At 40.7% G+C, this 13,201-nt stretch overlaps 1 protein-coding gene across 1 annotated transcript in view; it reads right to left on the reverse strand.

Annotated features, from left to right (window-relative positions):
* CFAP47 (cilia and flagella associated protein 47) overlaps positions 1-13,201 on the reverse strand; it is a 638,800-nt gene that overhangs the window by 48,825 nt on the left and 576,774 nt on the right. The gene's annotated exons all lie outside the window — the stretch shown is intronic.

Below are 13,201 nucleotides of genomic sequence, written 5' to 3' on the forward strand. Positions count from 1 at the left end.
GTCCTAGGCACTGTGCAAACACAGAGGAAGAAGCAGTTCCCACCTCAAAGACCTAAGTTTGCAGACACACAAAACAGACAAAGGGTGGGGGACGGGAAACATGATACAAGCAAAGAGATGTGGGGGAGGACAGGAATATATTTTATTAGCTACTGAATTTTTCTTGTTTTTTATAAGTGTAAATATACTATTTTTGTGAACAATACTATATTACTGAGTTTTCAAAACTAATTCTAAGTATTCAGATTAAGAGAGGGAGAGAGAAACTGACAGCCATTCAGGAAGACATCTAGGAAAAACTGACATGAAGGGTGTGTATGGCAATGAGGGCTGTGCAAAGATGTCCAATTTCACTAATTTAAATAAGACTGACTGACTGTAGTGAGGATTACTTGAAGGAAGGAGACCTAGCTTTTGAGAGTGTCCATGCATTTGCATGTGGATGGATTGATTTCCCAAACTTGTGTGAAAGAAACAGAGTTTAAATCAGGCAAATACATTTTACAGTACCTCTATTGTACTGAGAAGTGAGACTATTAACTACAGATATATGGACAAATGCTCTCTCTAAACAACAAAATTAACAGGAATGTGCCTTCATTATCCAGTCATTAAAGGACACTGATTTCACCTCAGAACTGGAGAAAACAAAACATGCATAAAACAAAGATAGATAGTATATCTACAACTCTCCTGTGAAACAGGATATTTTAAAACATCCCACTGAACTTCAGCCTATTTTACCTGATAGGGGGCCATACAGGTAATAACTGTCTGACTGCACATAGAATGGGTGACTGTGAGGCTATTTTAAGGAAACCCAAAGCAGGATGGATGGGAAAAATTTACATGCTTTTCTTAAATACAATGTCAAGTTCATGGTATGGCAAGCCATTTTTATTATATCCATATACTGCAGCAGAAGGAGCTAACTGTTTTATAACCTTACTCTGTAAAACTGAAGGAACCTCCTAATTATTTCCCCAAGTCTGTAATGTACTAAATTGATTACAGCAAGTTTCTCTCATTTGAAGCCTTCTTGCCGTTTTCAGGATTTTGCAATGATCACAATAACTTTCACATAAATATTTATTCAACACTGAAGTTATTTTTCACAAAACCGCTCAACTAACCTCCGGGGATATGGTTATTGTAAACTAAATACACCATGTGAAATTAAAAGCACTGGGCGATACCTCATGATGTCCTAGAAATGTGCATATGTTATCATAACCACACTTATTAGTGGTTAACATGATGGTCACAATTATGCCAAAAACAACACAACTTATGTCAGCACTTTTATTTTAAATTAATTAATCACTCTCTAATTTTACCTGAAAAAATAGTGAATTTCTTCATATCTATGTTAATTTAGGCCAATGCTGGTATACAAATATGTTGTGATATTTATTTCCAATATATTTTACTGTAAGAAATATAATAGTGATAAGTTGGAATGTGCACATTTGAGGGAGGCTGGACATGTGATAAAAATCGGAGAAAACAACCAGCAAAGAAAGCCTGGGAAGAAGAGGACAGCAAGAAAAGATGTGCAAGACCACGGTTTCAATGGACAGACTCTGTCAAGAGAAGTTTTAAGAGAAAAGGACTGGACCTCAAAGACCTATCCAATGAACCAGAAAAGAGACGCAAAGAATCATAGTCACCTCCACCCCTATGTAAACAGGAAAAGGAGTGAAGAGGTGAAGTGAAGTGATATTTTCACCATAAAACAAACAATTCTTTAGGTCAGATTTCCTCTTTGAGTTCAGCATTTTGTTCAGTTAAATAAATTAATAAAGGGTGCATGTAAGTAATATGAGAGCAGTCTGAAAACGTCTAAAACAAATGGCAATTTCTGCATGGAAATGAATTGATTGAGCTAGTGTGTACACAATTCTATCTTGAAAATACTATTAGCTTTAGTAATGCACAGTATGAGCCAATTATTTTAATGTCACTGTGAACAAGCCCTAGCTAAATGCCATCTCAAATATCGGTACAGGAGATCAGTTTTGATTAAGATAAATATACAAATAGATAATGCTAGATCCCAAAGATGAACCAATTACCATCCTCAGATGATTATTAACTAGCACAGAGACTTGAATCTTATTTGAGCACAGATCTTTAGTCATTTGGATAAATTGCTTGAAAACACTACAATAGAACCTCAGAGTTACAAACACTGTGGGAATAGAGGTTGTTTGTAACTCTGAAATGTTCGTAACTCTGAACAAAATGTTATGATTGTTCTTTCAAAAGTTTACAACTTAATACAGCTTTAAAACTTCACTATGCAGAAGAAAAATCCTGCTTTCCCTTTATTTTTAGTAGTTTACATTTAACACATTACTATACTGTATTTGCTTCCCCCCACCCCGCTGCTGCCTGATTGTGTACTTCCAGTTCCAAATGAGTTGTGTGGTTGACTGGTCAGTTCATAACTCTGGTGTTCATAACTCTGAAGTTCTACTGTAGTTCATTTTTTCCTGAAACTTGGAAATATTTTACCCATGAAGCTGCATTCATTAATATTATCTGTTTTGGTTACAATAAAAATATTGGTGTCAATTGCCAGTATTTGGGGGCAGATTATACAATCCTTACACTGGTGAGCATTTAGGCCTTGTCTACACTGGAGATTTCAGTCATTGGTGATCTGATACTGGTATTACTATTTGCACTGGTGCACCCAGCGTGAAACAGCTGAATCAGTGCAAATGGCAGTTAAGTCTGTCTATGCTAGTGGTTTTCCACTGGTCTGTAGCTACAACAGTGACCAGCCACCAATGGCTCATATCACCTAGTGCATTAATGGGAGCATTTATGTGATAAAAATTGTTCAATCAGGCCCTTGTTACGTATAAACAATTGAGGTAAAATGTTGGGCCCACTGAATTCAACACAAAATTCCCATTAACTTCAGTGGAGCCAGGATTTCATCCCTGGTACATATAGAAGTTTTATGGTTTCACTTTCTATACAGATATAAAAAATAAAGAAGTGCTAGAGTGGTGATGTCATTTAAAATTCGTAAGTACATAAATAGTGCTTATGCGTGTTCTTGGTTTGGTAAAACTTGAGAATGAAAATGATCAGTCTTCTATCCCTTGTTAATCTGATCTATATAAACTAGGGCTATAGATTGAACCAGAAGAAATGCAGCACTGAATCATCTATGATGTTTGTCAACCAATGCATATTGTAATTTGCCATTTACAGACTTTTTAGACAGTTTTTTCCAAACATCTAGAGCAGAACTCCTCATACAATAATTATTGCTTCACAGGTTTTTTCATGTTTTGAAAATCATGATAAAGCCACCTTATTATGAAAACAAATTCCTCTAACACGCTATCTAAAATAGTTACAGAAATAAATTCTGTAAGTTTTGATGTTTAAGGCTCATACGTCTCTAACTTCGATCCTCTATTTCCTCTGTTGCCATGTTAATTCTCTTAAGAAGTGTTACATGGTCTGAAACACAATTTGTAAAGATCACAATCAAACAATTCATTCTGCCGGCCGACTTGCTACTTCCTGTCAATTTCCCATGTAGTTGAGTTCTGCCCCCATATTGTTCCCCTAATAACCTTGACAACGAGTGTGGTGAGGCCAATGCAGGAGTATATCCACTAAATAAAGGTATGAATTCCAATAATATACTTTAAAGCTAATATATTACCTGAAAGACTTCAGAGTGTTAAAAATGTGTGCTCCTACATGACTAAGCCTACTACTGTAAACTACAATTTATTCCTGTTCAATAAGACAGATTTATTTACAGACCTGGGTAGATCTATTTGGTTTTGGTTGTCAGATAGCACAGTTATTTCTTAGGATTAATATTTTTCAAGAAAATAAAAGGTTTAAAGAATCACTGAAACTAGTGGCCATCACTCGCAGGGCTACAATAATAAAGGCTTAAGTCTCAGTGATCATTCAGGTGGTTTTATTACTTGATACGATACTAATAGCCAATGAGACCATTCACTTTAATGCATAAATTTGTCTATGTACCAAAAAAAACCCAAACCCAAAACAATGCTCCCTCTCAAACCCAGACTTCGTAGCTAAAATATTTGTATTTAACTAACCCCAGAGGCAAGACTATTATTAATGGTGAATACTATGGCAGTTTTGTATGGACATTTCTGATTCATTTCTGTTTTTTTAATTGTATATAGTCATTGTTGTAGCAGCTCCAACAGCCAGGACAGGCACTTCAGTTTAAATCCAATTAAAATAAAATGTAGACCCATCACATCATGGGATAGGGAAGTCAGTGATTATATTGGAATAGTGCTCGGTTCTGGGCACCTTGTTATCAGAACGATACAGACAAATAGGATGGCATTCATACAAGAGCAATAAAAATGGTTGCGGGAACTACCTGACTTGAACTGCAATGAAAAATTAATTGTATGGGGTAGTTTCGCTACATGTTAATTATGGGCACAAGCATGCAAACACTTATTAGGGTGTGTGCACATATCTTTATTCACACACTAAGTTCCAGTAAATCCTACCCTTGAATGAGAGAACACCACTATATCAGCTCATGTGTCACCTATCTTCCCTCCAGCTAGCATAGGGGACACAGCCAAGGGAGAGAGGTTTGGCTACACTATCTCTAAGGCCTGGCAACACCCATTAGCATTTGGGTGTTGGGGTCATAGGCAGCCAGCACAACATAAGCACTTAAATTGCACCACGAGATTAGATGGGCACAGAATTATGTGCTTCCTCTTTTCCTTAGCTGTGAAGAGTACTGCTCCGCTACTGCTCAGAAACTGGACTTTTGTGTGCAGGAACTCGCCTATGATGGCTATATCTACTTTTTTAAGGTTAGTGTGGCTGCAGTTAGCGGAGCGGTACTGGCATGCCATTCCTTGACTGCCTAAAAGGATGTCTCAATACACTTAGAGCTCAGAAGAGATTTCAGGGGCCTCCAAAAACAGAAGACAGTACAGGCTCTGATTAGTGATTTATTATTTTATTTTTGCCTGGGCCCATCAAAGCTTTTGTGACAAGTAAAGGAACAGCTTATTCACCGTGAAGCACTGTATTCTGTGTTAGTAAAAATATTGAGTGTGAATTTGCATTTTTGTATTATGTCTGTGGTCAATTTTCTTTTAAACTTCTAAGACTGCTGTACGTATCACCACAATCAGTGACGATCATCATCAACAACTTAGTTACACCACAGCATGTTCTCTAAATCTTTTGTGAGAGGTTTGAAAAAATATATTTGAGCATAAAAACTATTTAGAGAGAAATTTAGAAAATCTGTTATGAGACTAAAGCCTCTACTTTCTGTTTAAGGAAGATGCTTTTGTTACAAGTGCACACACTACCTGACATTAGCAACTCAAAGATACCTGATTCTCAGAGCCTACTATCATACTTCAAATAGTTTTGAAGTATCATTCTCTCTGCACTTACATATATTGCATCTGTACCAAGTGACCCTAATGTTCAGTATATCTTTGACTGAGTTCTATCTTCAGTTATGCATGAACAGCTCCCACTGAAATCAAAAGTTAGTTGCACGTGCATTTCTGAGTGCTGAACTTGGTACCACACTGAGCATTCAGTATATAACAATATTGGTCTCAGTCTTGAAAACACTTACATGTGTGTAAATACACTCACATAAGTAGACACAATGAGGTCAATGGGACTACTTCCCTGAGTAAAATTAAACATACTTAAGTGTTTGCAGGATCAGGGCCATTATGAGTAAAGAAATATTTTGAAATAGAAGATAGATATCTTTCTATTTTAATGCTTTAACTTTCATTATCCTAAAGTAATTCTGAATAATAAAACAATTCAGCCTCATAAGGAGTATAATACTTAAATGAAGGGAAAAGGTTAACATTACAGTCCCCCAAATACTGTAATGTTAACCTTTTCCCTTCATTTAAGTATTATACTTAAATGGGGGGGACTCAGGGGGGAGGGGGAATTGTGACAAGGTGATCTATCTCTATAAATGAGATAGATTAACAGACTCCATGCACAGGTGCAGCAAATCACTAAATGTCACCTGAGACTCAAGAAGACAGATAAAAAACAGGAACCTCAGAAGAGTCAGGCTAGCCAGGGAACAAAAAGCTGACTAGCAAGCCTAATGTCGTTTCAGAATAAGATCTTTATGGGAACTTTTGTTGCTATGGCAATGGTATTTATACTAAATACTAAGATAAATGAACTAGAGTGCCTAGCATTAAATGAGGATATTGATATAATAGGCATCACAGAAACTTGATGGAATGAGGATAATCAGTGGGACACAGTAATACCTGGGTATAAAATACATAGTAATGAAATTAGGTTATGCTGGCAGGGGAGTGGTATAATATGTTAAAGGAAGCATGGAGTCAAATAAGGTAAAAAAACTCAAATGAAATAAACTGCACCATAGAATCTTTATGGACATAATTTCCATGCTTGAATACAAAGTGTAGAGCACTACTGACCACTTGAACCAGGATGGTGACAGTGATTGTGAAACACAAAGGAAGGTTGGAGAGGCTACAAAAGCAGAAAGTGCAATAATAATGGGTGACTTCAACTATCTTCATATTAACTGGGTAAATGTCACCGTAGGGCATGATGCAGAAATAAAATTTCTAGACACCATAAGCTGCCTGCTTCCTGGAACAGCTAGGATAACATTTAACTTCTAAAAGGGGAACTACACAAAAATGAGGATGCTCATTAGATAGAAATTAAAAGGAGCTGTCACAAGGATTTAGTGCCTGCAAGCAGCACTGGGACTATTTAAAAACACCCTTGTAGCAAGGCAGTCTGGTTCCCTGCCACCCTGGAGAATGATGAGTCTCTCTGGACGCCAAAGTGGGCAGAGCCAGCGAACCCTGAGCTTGCCCCTCAGAGGTCAAGACGCAGGACAGGAAGTATAAAAGCCCAGTCCCGGAACTCAGTTGAAAGACAGCCACCGGAGAGGCCAGAAACATGTGGCAGAACTCCCAGCTGGGAGACCACAGCGATCGGCGGCCGACCCGAGGACTGGCCAGAGCAGCCAATGCCTGATGCTAGCCCGAGCCCAGAGATGCTGCCAAGCTTGCTGTTTGCCAGTTACCCCGAGGAGCTGCCAAGCTAACCGTGCACCAGTTATTCTGAGGAATTCATGGTGTGTGATCCCTTGGAGGATGTCGGCCGGACCCAAGTACCTCTAGAAGTAGGAAGTAGCCCAGGGGCAGCCGATCCTAGTCTGGCTGTAGCACTGCCAGAGCCAATGTCAGTGTGTTGCGGCGAGGATCCCCACTTACATAGCAGCAGGTCTTCTGCCGCTGCTCGGGCCCTGAGCTGGGACGCAGTGGAGTAGGTGGGCCAGAGTCCCCTCTGCCACCCATCTCGCGGGTTGCAGTCTCCCCCTCTCCCAGGCTGCTCGGAGCCAGGAGCCTGGGTTGCTAGTGAACTGTTTGCTCAGCCCCTGCCTGAAGGCCTGAGCTACTGACTGTTTGTTGCCCCGCCTTGACCCAGGGCCTGGGCCGGGCCTTGCTATTGAACTCTTTGCTCAGGCAGGCTAATTCCCTGACACACCTGACAGAAGTAGCGAGGCGGTCTGGTTCCCCGCTGCCCCGGAGAGTGATGAGCCCCGGCTGAACTTGCTTACACACCCTAATAGAGGCTCAGACTAAATGTATACCTCATATCAGAAAAGACAATAGGAGGACCAAGAGAACCACAATGGCTAAACAGCAGAATAATGGAGACTGGTAGAGGCAAAAAGGCATCCATTAAAACTTGGAAGTCAAATCATAGTAAGAATAATAGGAAAGAGCACAAGGTCTAGGATGTTAAGTGTAAAAGTATAGTAAGCCAGGTCAAGAAAGAATTTCAGAAACAACTTGCTAAAGACACAAAAACTAAAAGAAAGAACATTTTTAAGTACATCAGATGCAGGAAGCCAGTCAAACAGGCAGTAGGGCCACTAGATGACAAAGGAGCACTCAAGGAAGACAAGGCCATTGCAGAGAAGCTAAATTTATTCTTTGCATTGGTCTTCACTGCAGAGGATGTGGGGGTACTTTGCCCCTTCACCCCTCCTCCCCCAACCTCGCTGCTCCTTCATATCCCCTCTGGTGGGGCGAGTCCCCCTCCTTACGCTGCGTGGAGAACCAGCCCCCAATCGGAGTGCTCAGCTCACCAGCAGCCTGGCCAGCAGGCTCCTTCCTTCCCCCACTGTCCCGGCTATTATAGTACCCCAGAAAAACCCAAGACCCTCCGGCCTAGGGCACTGGCCAGAAGGAGCCTAGCCCTGCATGTGCCAAAGCCCCACACTGGCACAGGGAAGCCTCTCCACCCCTCAGCTAAGCTCTGGAGTGGTGTGGGGGGGGGAAAGCAATTTCCAGCCTGTACAAGTCCCGACCCCAGGGAGTGAGAGGGTTCTTCCTTCCCCGGGCATCCTCCCCTGTTGAGCCACCTCTCTGTCTGGGTGCACTGAAGCCCCTGTAGTCAGATTCCCTGGGCCCTGGTGCACAATGCATCCTTAGGGCTTAACCCCTTCCTGCACGCGCTGTAACCAGGGGATAGGAGGAAGCTGGGTTATGTCAGTGGCCAGCAGCAGCCTAGAGGTGTTAGCTGCCTTTAGACACTGTGCAGGTAGGAAGGGACAAGCTGCTTCCAGCCACAGGGTTGCGGGGTGGGGGGAAAGGGGTGAAGAGATGAGCTCTGCAAAGACATGGGCCAGCTCATCCCCATCCCACCTCCTCTGTGACTGGAAGCAGCTCCTGTCCCTTCCCTCCCACACAGTACCAAAAGGCTGCTGCTGGCCACATTCTGAACCCTGGCAGAAATCCGGAGAAGGGAGCATGTGACCCTGCATGGCCCCTCCCACATGTTGCCTCAGGAAGACATGGCGCCAGGTACCAGGAGAGGCGGGTCTGTCCTGAGGGCCCAGTCAGGAATGGAGGGTGGAGAGCGCCGGGCAGGGAGGATTGGATCAGTCAGTCACGCCCCCATGTGAGAGAGGTGTGAGGGAGGGAGGGAAGGTGTCACCTCTCCTGTGTGAACCCTAAAGCCTTAAAGATAAGAAGAATCCAGCTACACAGTATTTCTTTTTAACAGGGGCTCAGTCAACTTGATGTTAATTTAAATGTTTGTACTGCATAGTTTTGATTGATTTCTGTTGAACTTGCTTGAAGATGAATAATTTTACCAGGTGTTCTATATTCAGCATAGGGAAATATGTTCACCCAAATTCAAGCAGTCTTCAAAGTCCCAAAATACAGTTCATCTATACAAACCATATTCACCTCTGGTGTCAGTCCTGGGGCCTTTCTTCTGTCCTAGCTTTCTTTTTGCCAAGTAGTCACTGCAGTCCTTTCTAGCTGGAGTGATTCCTGCTCTTTCAGCAGGAACTCCCCAGTCTTTCTACATGGAGTCCTTTTCTCCCTAGAAGAGGATCCCCAAAATTCTCCTGGGGCCATCTATTCTCTGGTCAGGATAGGTCAGAAGGCAAACCCCTCTTCTGCTCCCTGGTCCTTCAGCCTTCTCCAGCCCCGGTCTTTGGCTCTCTTTCTTGGACCTCAATTTAGAACTTTCCTAGATGCTGCCCTGCTCCACTAATCAGGTCCAGCTGTTCTGTCAGAGGAGAACTGGACCCACTATCCTTAAAGGGACCTGCCATCCTGTGACAAATACATTTTAGCAATATTACAGTTCATATACATTTATACACCATACTGAACATGTATGCCCAACTCCTCAAAGATCTTTAGGCACCTAGCTTCCATTGATTTCAACTGAAGTAGGCACCTAGTTACTTTTGAGGATCTGGGCCATAATTACTAAATTATTAAAAACTGAAGTTTTATAGTCATGACACTGCTTATGCAGCTAGAAATTACTTTCTTTGAAAATATATTAGAAGTAGACTTTTATACAGAAGAAAGAATGCTACTTTTTACCAAAAAGAACAAAAGGAATTATTACTGTTTCTGCAAAAGCAAGCCAAAGCCTGCACAATGCTGTTCTGAAGAAGGTTTGGATACATCGCTCAGTTATCCTACTGTGACTTTTTTTAATTAATTATTTTTTTCCAAGTCATCAGTGGTAATACATTGAGAAAATTAACCACGTTTTACAAATTCAAGACCGATTTTAGAGTTGTTTATATTGTTTTGTTTTGTACGATGGGCTCTATAGTGTTAAACCCCTCAAAGGAAAGGCCTTACGGTTCTATTGTAAAATACTACAGGAATATTACTTCATTATTTCAGGTCCACTAATTTGTAATTAATCCAAGGAAAAATGGAGAGCAAAAACTGAATCTGAAGTGCAAAAGTAAAGATTAGAGTTTTTCCTAGGACAGTTTACTTCTACACCAGTGAAAGAACCTCTTTGGAATAAGTTAATGCTCTATAATTGCATCCTATTTAAACAAGGAAGGTTTTTGTGAACTCAAGGCACAACTCAAGTATGTCAGAATATCACAGTTCAGTAGTCTTTAGTATCCATTTTAAGCTATGTAAATGATTTCTGATGGGACTCTATTGTGGAGACGAATGCTTGTTCTCATATTAGTTTTGTGAAGAGTGTAATAGATTAGCATTTTACAAATAATAGCTTGGTGCTCTAGTAGTATTAAATATGCCATTTGGCACTATATGCTTAAGACTTGCAGCTTGCTTCTTATAATTTTTCTGTTGTGCAAATCAGAAGAAATAGTGACCGGCATTTTATAGTAGTGTAAAACATGCTGTATTCTATGAAGTGAAATAGAAACACATAGTATCATGGTTGCCACACATCCTCTAACTCAAGAAGCAGGATTTTCAAACTGTGGCCAGCTTACTGCCTGTAATTCACAAACCATTGGTTGATCATGTACATTGGCTGTGCTCCTCTTTTACAGGTGCTTCTTCAGACACCCCAGGGTCAATGAAGAGCCTGAATGCCTGAGGGAGACAGCTATAAAGGAGAAGGAGCAAGCCTTGGGCCATTGCAACTATAAGAGAAAGAAGAGTGTGTGGTGCTGCACCCCATATTCTTCATAGTGATATTATTATCATATGATTATGACATAATTATGGTGTATTTTATGCAAGATAAGTCAGGTGAGGGGTCATTGGAAAAGTTATAATTTGCTGAATATGATTATCCTATGTGTATGCATATATCATTTTTGTATCTGAAGTTATGAATATTGACTATGCATCTGTATTCCAAATGTAGTTAAACCTGGGTAATGCCCACAAGACAAGATGCTTTCAGTCTAGATGGTGGGTGGGGAAGGGCCTATCCAGAGCAATGGGCCATTAGGAAAAAACAATAGGTCTTAAGAGAAGCTTATCTCCCACTTGGTGATGAGATTTCCTAAGAACACACCAAACATCCTCTGAGTAATGGCTGCTATGACTCTACAAGGACATGTGATCAGACCACATGATTCTGGACTCCATCTTGGGATGTCAGTATTTTTTTTTCCCACAGACAGGTCTGAAAATCAAAGCTTTGAAACAAAGGGTTCTCACTATATACAAAAGCTATATAAGGCAGGTAGTGACATCATCTGGTGTTCTTCACTCCAAAACACAAGACGACTCCTGGAAACACCTGAGGAACAAAGACTGAACTGGTAGAAGTGCTGGACCCAGGCTAAAGGGATTTCTAGCCTGTAAATGAAACACATGGGGATTCCAAGCTATAAAGTGAGTGCAGCTTGCCCCTTAAAAATCTGCAGCCTGCTTATATCATCTCTTAGGGTTAGAATCTGCTAATTCATATCCAATCTATTTCATGTATCAAGCTTAGTTGGCATTTTTTGTTTATTTGCTAAGTAACCTGCTTTGATCTGTTCGCTATCACTTATAATCACTTAAAAATCTATCTTTTGTAGTTAATACACTTGGTTTTGCTTTATCTAAACCAGTGAGTTGGAGTGGAAATCATAGCTCAGGGGCAAAGGCTGTTGCATATTCCTCTCCACAATGAGGGATGGGGGCGAACTTTACGAGCTTATGCTGCACAGTTCCCTGTGCAGCGTAAAATGGTATATAGATATATATAAAATGGGTTTATACTCCAGAGGGGATGTGGGCCTGGGGAACTGGGAATGCCTTAGCTGTAGCCTTCCTATGCAGGGGCTGGTCAGAGAGCCTGCATGTAACTGCAGTTGGGTGTTTACCTACCTGTATGTATGCTTGTGAAAGTGCAGGCTGGAGGGCTTTGCAGCTTGTCACAGCAGCACAATGTGAGAGGCAGCCGGGCTGGTGGATCAGTGGTACCCCAATTCCAGGTGGCACCCCGGGGGGAACCTGTTACAAAGTGGGTGCTTGCATCTCCAAGAGGAAAAGATATGCAAGTGGTACCAAAACTTGGGGACAGAATTAGGTGCTTCCTCAATGAGATAGTTCAGAGAAGCGAAGAGGTGTTTGGGAGCAGGGCAGATAGTGTAAAAGCAGGAGACCCAGAAGACAAGGGACACCAGGGTGGAAAAAGGGGGCTGGAGACTAGTAAGAGAAGAGGGTAAAAGAGGGATTGGACAGGTTAAGGAAGCATGAGACTAGGCACAGAATAGGTGTTGATGAGATTGGAACAAACATATGTAATGTGGCAAGGGAATGAAGAGAAAAAGGAGACAAAGGGATTGATTAACTAGTGGGAAAGGAAATTACAATAGAAGCTCAGAGTTACGAACTGACGAGTCAAACAGACCTCGTTTGGAACCAGAAGTATGCAATCAGACAGCAGCAAAGACACACACAAAAAAAGTAAATACAGTACAATGCTGTGTTAAATGTAAGCTACTAAATAAAAGGAAATTTTAAAAAATTTTTAATTTTTTTTTTAAATTTTAAATTTAAATTTTAAATTTTAAAAAAATTGACAAGGTAAGGAAAGTGTTTCTGTGCTTGTTTCATTTAAATTAAGATGGTTAAAAGCATCATTTTTCTTCTTCATAGTAGTGTTTCAAAGTTGTATTTCATTAATGTTCAGTTGTAAACTTCTGAAAGAACAACCATAACATTTTGTTCAGAGTTAACATGTCAGAGTTATGAACTACCTTCATTCCCGAGGTGTTCATAACTCTTAGGTTCTACGGTAATTTGATTTAATGTTAAATGTACACACAAAGTTCACCAAAGATGGTAGGTTCATGAATGAGACTGATTGGAAAGGGAGATGTTCCACAAGAAACTTTAAGAAAACACCATGATAA

This window comes from Dermochelys coriacea, chromosome 1 (assembly GCF_009764565.3).
Source record: "Dermochelys coriacea isolate rDerCor1 chromosome 1, rDerCor1.pri.v4, whole genome shotgun sequence".
Taxonomy (NCBI): domain Eukaryota; kingdom Metazoa; phylum Chordata; order Testudines; family Dermochelyidae; genus Dermochelys; species Dermochelys coriacea.